General features: G+C 37.2%; 1 non-coding gene across 1 annotated transcript; it reads right to left on the bottom strand.

The window, feature by feature from the left end:
* Positions 1-5679: 5679 nt before the first annotated feature.
* LOC130958303 (small nucleolar RNA R71) lies at positions 5680-5787 on the bottom strand. The gene has a single exon (XR_009077432.1). It is a non-coding gene; the product is annotated as a small nucleolar RNA R71 (small nucleolar RNA).
* Between the last annotated feature and the right edge of the window lie 516 nt (positions 5788-6303).

Here is a 6303-nt window from a genome sequence, read left to right on the forward strand (position 1 = left end):
CAAAAGGGGAAAAACTAAATCTACTAGAATAATAATATCCTCAGATTGGGAATAATAAAAAGGAACAATCATAAACTGAAATGCTTCAAATATCATTAAATAAAATATTCAAATCTTAACATGGAAAAGTTCATAAGCCAATTAGGCAACATATCTAATACAAGAAATGAAGTATCTGAAAATAGGAAATAAATATAAAGTAAAAGAACATTGAACCTGGGATCCAGAGTTACTCTTAAAACAAGAAGAAATCATAAATCCTAAATCCTAATCCTAAAGAGAGAGAGGAGAGAACCTCTCTCCAAACTAGATCTAAATCATGGAAAGTGAATTATGAGTGAATGATAATAAATGGATGTATTCCCCCACTTTATAGCCTCTAATCTGTGTTTTCTGGGCCGAGAACTGGGTCAGAAACAGTCCAGAGTTCGCGGGTTGCGAATTCAAATTCGCTGATTTTCGTCACTTGCGACGCGGCCGCATGGAGCACGCGGTCGCATCACCTAGCGTTAGATCCACTATGGCATATTATATATCAAATTGAAGTCCCGGACGTTAGCTTTCCAACGCAACTGGAACCGCGTCATTTGGACCTCTGTAGCTAAAGTTATAGCCGTTTGAGTGCGAAGAGGTCAGGCTGGACAGCTTAGCAGTTTCTCCAACTTCTTGCATTCCTTCCACTTTTGCATGCTTCCTTTCCATCCTCCAAGCCATCCATGCCTTATAATATCTGAAAACACTTAACACACATATCAAGGCATCTAATGGTAATAAGAGAGGATTAATAATAAGCAAATATAAGTCCAAAGAAGCATGTTTTCAATCAAAGCACATAATTAGGAAGGAAAATGTAAAACATGCAAATAGTATGAATAAGTGTGCGTATGCATAGCCTCTTGTGCGTACGTACAACCTGAGAATTCGGCCGAGTGTGCGTGTGCACACACCGGTGTGCACACACAGGTACCAGCACGTGCATTCATTAAAAATGCATGTGACTCGCGTTTTGGGAGCTTTTAGAGGCCCAAATCTGAAGGCTAGAGCTCATATTGGAGGGGTAACATTTCAAAAAAGGAGCATAGCATTAGTGGTAGTTTTTAGATAGTAGTAGGAGGCTTTAGGTTTAGTTTTTCTTTAAGTTTTCTCTCAACTCTATTAGGGTTTCTATTAGGATTTACATTTCAAGTGCCATTTTTTATTTTTGATCTTGGATTTTTGCTTGCCTCCATTGTAAGTATTTCTTAATTACTACTTTTTATAGTTACAATTTTGATACTCTTCTTGTAGTTAAAGACATATAGTTAATATATATACTTGTTTGCAATTTTGATCTCTTGTTGATGATTTTGATGATTGATGATTGTTATACGCTTGTTTGAGTTAGTATTGTTGATCTTGATCAATTGTTGCTCATAGTTTCAAGCATTTTCTCAATTATCCCATGTCTAATGTTTATGCCCACCAAGTGTTTGTGGAAATGTCAATTTTGATTATGGGTTAAGTTTCCACCTCTTGGTTTGGGAAAAATGAGCATATGGGTTCCTAGAGTTGGGATGTCCAACATTTAGTGATAATTCTTATATTGTTAATTGTTCTTGTTTCCACTAACACTAACTTGTTGCTAAGGCAATTAGCAAGTGAGTTAGGATTTGTGGATTAAGAACAACTATGCTCACTTGACCTACTCTTCGATGTAAGAATTAACTAAGTGAGATTAATCCATTACAATTGTCATAGTTGTGGTTGCAACAAGGAAAGAATCCCCTAGCTCATCCCAAGCCAAGAATCCCTTTATGCTTTGAATTACACACACACACAACAGATCCCTTTATGCTTTGAATTACACACACACACACACAGATACATCAATCACTTTTATATCTTACTTGTTCATATTACATAGCTAGTTCTTTAATTCCTTTATTAGTTTATTAATTGCAATTTTGAGTGTTCTTTCATTCTTTTAACTGTTTATCTCTTTATTGGAAATTCCTTGATTATCAAAACCGAAATTGTGCACTCATTGGCACTAGTCCTTGGGAGACGACTCGGGATTCTACTCCCGGATTTAAATTGGTTTTGAATTGTGACATTGATAAACCACTATTTTATGGTTTATATTGTGTTTGATTGAGTGGTTTTATCAAGCTTTTCACCCACTTATTCATATGATTAGCATGTATTTACAATTCCTTCCCAAATTGTTCTATGATTGAAAACTTGCTTCCCAAAGACCTTTTAGTTGTATATTTTTATTTTCCTTTGTACCATTCAATGCCGTGATCTGTGTGTTAAGTGTTTCAGGCTTCATAGGGCAAGGATGGCGTAAGGAATGAAGAGGAAGCGTGCCTGACGCGACCGTGCGGACTGGAAGCTACCCAAACGACGCAAATGCGTGGACGATGTGCACGCGTGGTATGAAAAATGCTGAGTGACGCAATTGCGTGGATGACACGGCGTTACAAGTTGGAGTTCAACGCCAAAAACACGTTACAACCTGGCGTTCAACGCCAGAAACAGCCCAGGCACGTGAGAAGCTTAAGTCTCAGCCCCAACACATACCAAGTGGACCCCAGAAGTGGATTTCTACACCAATTATCTTAGTTTACTCATTTTCTATAAACCTAGGTTACAAGTTTAGTATTTAAACAACTTTTAGAGACTTATTTTGTATCCCATGACATTTTTAGATCTGAATTTTATACTCTTTGACGGTATAAGTCTCTAAACTCCATTGTTGGGGGTGAGGAGCTCTGCAGTGTCTCGATAAATTAATGCAATTATTTATGTTTTTCCATTCAAACATGCGTGTTCCTATCTAAGATGTTCATTCGCGCTTAACTATGGAGAAGGTGGTGATCCGTGACACTCATCACCTTCCTCAATCCATGAACGTGTGTCTGACAACCACCTCCGTTCTATATCAGATTAAATGAGTATCTCTTAGATTCCTTAATCAGAATCCTCGTGGTATAAGCTAGAATTGATGGCGGCATTCATGAGAATCCGGAAAGTCTAAACCTTGTCTGTGGTATTCCGAGTAGGATTCTAGGATTGGATGACTGTGACGAGCTTCAAACTATTGAAGGCTGGGTGTTAATGACAGACGCAAAAGAATCACTGGATTCTATTCCAACCTGATTGAGAACCGACAGATGATTAGCCGTGCTGTGACAGAGCGCGTTGAATATTTTCACTGAGAGGACGGGACTGTAGCCACTGACAACGGTGATGCCCAATATTCAGCTTGCCATGGAAAGGAGTAAGAAGGATTGGATGAAGACAGTAGGAAAGCAGAGAGACGGAAGGGACAAAGCATCTCCATTCGCTTATCTGAAATTCTCACCAATGAATTACATAAGTATCTCTATCTTTATTTTATGCTTTATTCATATATCATCCATAACCATTTGAATATGCCTGACTGAGATTTACAAGATGACCATAGCTTGCTTCATACTAACAATCTTCGTGGGATCGACCCTTACTCGTGTAAGGTTTATTACTTGGACGACCCAGTGCACTTGCTGGTTAGTTGTGCGAAGTTGTGAAATTATATTTTGACCATGGTGTTGAGCACCAAGTTTTTTGGAGCCATTACCGGGGATTGTTTGAGTTCTGAAAAGTAGAGATCACAATTTCGTGCACCAAGTTTTTGGCGTTGTTGCCGGGGATTGTTGAGTTTGGACAACTGACGGTTCATCTTGTTGCTTAGATTAGGTATTTTTCTTCAGAGTTCTTAAGAATGAATTCTAGTGTTTCAAGGTGATGTTCTTATCATCACCAAAGCTGATTGATTCTCATCAATTTAGCTCTTGAATGTAATGTTCTGCTGAAGCTTGGCTAGCCATGTCTAATTTCTTTAGACTGAAGCTTTACACTAACATTGCATGATTCCTGGAATTCTCATTAAGAATTTTGATATCTTTATTTTCTTTTCCACTTAATTTTCGAAAAATCCAAAAAAAATTACAAAATCATAAAAACCAAAAATATTTTATGTTTCTTGTTGAGTCTAGTGTCTCATTTTAAGTTTGGTGTCAATTGCATGTTTCTGTTCTTCTTGCATTTTTCGAATTCATTCATGTGTCTTCATTAATCTTCAAGTTGTTCTTGATGATTTCCTTGTTCTGATCTTTAAATTCTCTTGTCTTGTGTGTTTTGTTGTTTCTCATGTGCATTCTCATTTTGTTAGTGTCAATAGTATACAAACTTCTAAGTTTGGTGTCTTGCATGCATTGTTATTTGATTTTAGTTGCATTTTGATTATTCCTCATCATTAAAAATCCAAAAAAAATTTTAATTTGTGTCTTTTCAAGTCAATAATACAGAGAATTGAAGATTCAGAACATACAGCAGAGGAATTACATAGAAAAGGCTGGGCGTTCAAAACGCCCAGTGAAGAAGGCAAACTGGCATTTAAACGCCAGCCAGGGTGCCTGGTTGGGCGTTTAACGCCCAAAAGGGTAGTGTTTTGGGCGTTAAATGCCAGAATGTATACCATTCTGGGCATTTAAAGCCAGGATGGCACAAGAGGGAAGATTTTGTTTTAATTCAGATTTTTTTCAAGTTTTCAAAATTTTTCAAAATCAATTTCTTTCTTTTTTTTCAAAGATACTTGCTAATATTTAATGATTTGATTCAACATTTCAAGCATGTTGTCTTTTCTGTTGAGAAAGGTTTGATGTCTGAATCATATCTTTCTTGTTAGGCAGGTCATTAATTTTTAAAATCAAATCTTTTTAAATTATTTTTCAAATCATATCTTCTCAATAATATCTTTTAATCACATCTTTTTCAAAATAGTTTTCAATCGTATCTTTTTGATTTCTAATTTCAAAATCTTTTTCAAAAAAATCACTTGATTTCTTTTCCACTCTTAGTTTTCGAAAATCAATTAGTATTTTTCAAAATGTTTTTAAAATCTTTTTAATTTATTTTTGAAAAATTCTTCCCCTCTTCTCACATCCTTCTATTTATGGACTAACACTCCTCTTTAATGCACAATTCGAACTCCATCTTTCTTTATAAGTTCGAATTCTTCTACCTCTTCCTTCTATTTTTCTTTTCCTCTGACACCTCAAGGAATCTCTATACTGTGACATAGAGGATTCCATATTTTCTTGTTTTCTTCTCTTTCATACGAGCAGGAGCAAGGACAAAAGCATTCTTGTTGAGGCTGACCCTGAACCTGAAAGGACCTTGAAGCGAAAGCTAAGAGAAGCTAAGGCACAACTCTCTGTAGAGGACCTAACAGAAATCTTCAAACAAGAAGAAGACATGGCAGTCGAAAACAACAACAATGCCAACAATGCAAGGAAGGTGCTGGGTGACTTTACTGCACCTACTCCCGACTTCTATGGGAGAAGCATCTCTATCCCTGCCATTGGAGCAAACAACTTTGAGCTTAAGCCTCAATTAGTTTCTCTAATGCAACAGAATTGCAAGTTCCATGGACTTCCATTGGAAGATCCTCATCAGTTTTTAGCTGAATTCTTGCAAATCTGTGACACTGTCAAGACCAATGGGGTTGACCCTGAGGTCTTTATGCTATTCCCTTTTGCTATAAGAGACAGAGCTAGGATATGGTTGGACTCACAACCTAAAGAAAGCCTGAACTCTTGGGAAAAGCTAGTCAATGCCTTCTTGGAAAAGTTCTTTCCACCTCAAAAATTGAGTAAGCTTAGAGTGGAAGTCCAAACCTTCAGACAGAAGGAAGGTGAATCCCTCTATGAAGCTTGGGAAAGATACAAACAATTGATCAAAAAGTGTCCTACTGACATGCTTTCTGAATGGAGCATCATAGGTATCTTTTATGATGGTCTGTCTGAACTGTCCAAGATGTCATTGGACAGCTCTGCTGGAGGATCTCTTCATCTGAAGAAGACACCTGCAGAAGCTCAAGAACTCATTGAAATGGTTGCAAATAACCAATTCATGTACACTTCTGAAAGGAATCCTGTAAACAATGGGACGAATCAGAAGAAAGGAGTTCTTGAGATTGATACTCTGAATGCCATATTGGCTCAGAATAAAATATTGACTCAGCAAGTCAATATGATCTCTCAAAGTCTGAAGAAGCTTATGATCCTGAGAACCCTTCAATGGAAGAGGTGAACTACATGGGAGAACCCTATGGAAACACCTATAATCCTTCATGGAGAAATCATCCAAATCTCTCATGGAAGGATCAACAGAGACCTCAACAAGGTTTCAACAACAATAATGGTGGAAGAAACAGGTTTAGCAATGGCAAGCCTTTTCCATCATCTTCTCAGAAACAGACAGAGAATTCTAAGCAGA

This window comes from Arachis stenosperma, chromosome 10, assembly GCF_014773155.1.
Source record: "Arachis stenosperma cultivar V10309 chromosome 10, arast.V10309.gnm1.PFL2, whole genome shotgun sequence".
NCBI classification, from domain to species: Eukaryota; Viridiplantae; Streptophyta; class Magnoliopsida; order Fabales; family Fabaceae; genus Arachis; species Arachis stenosperma.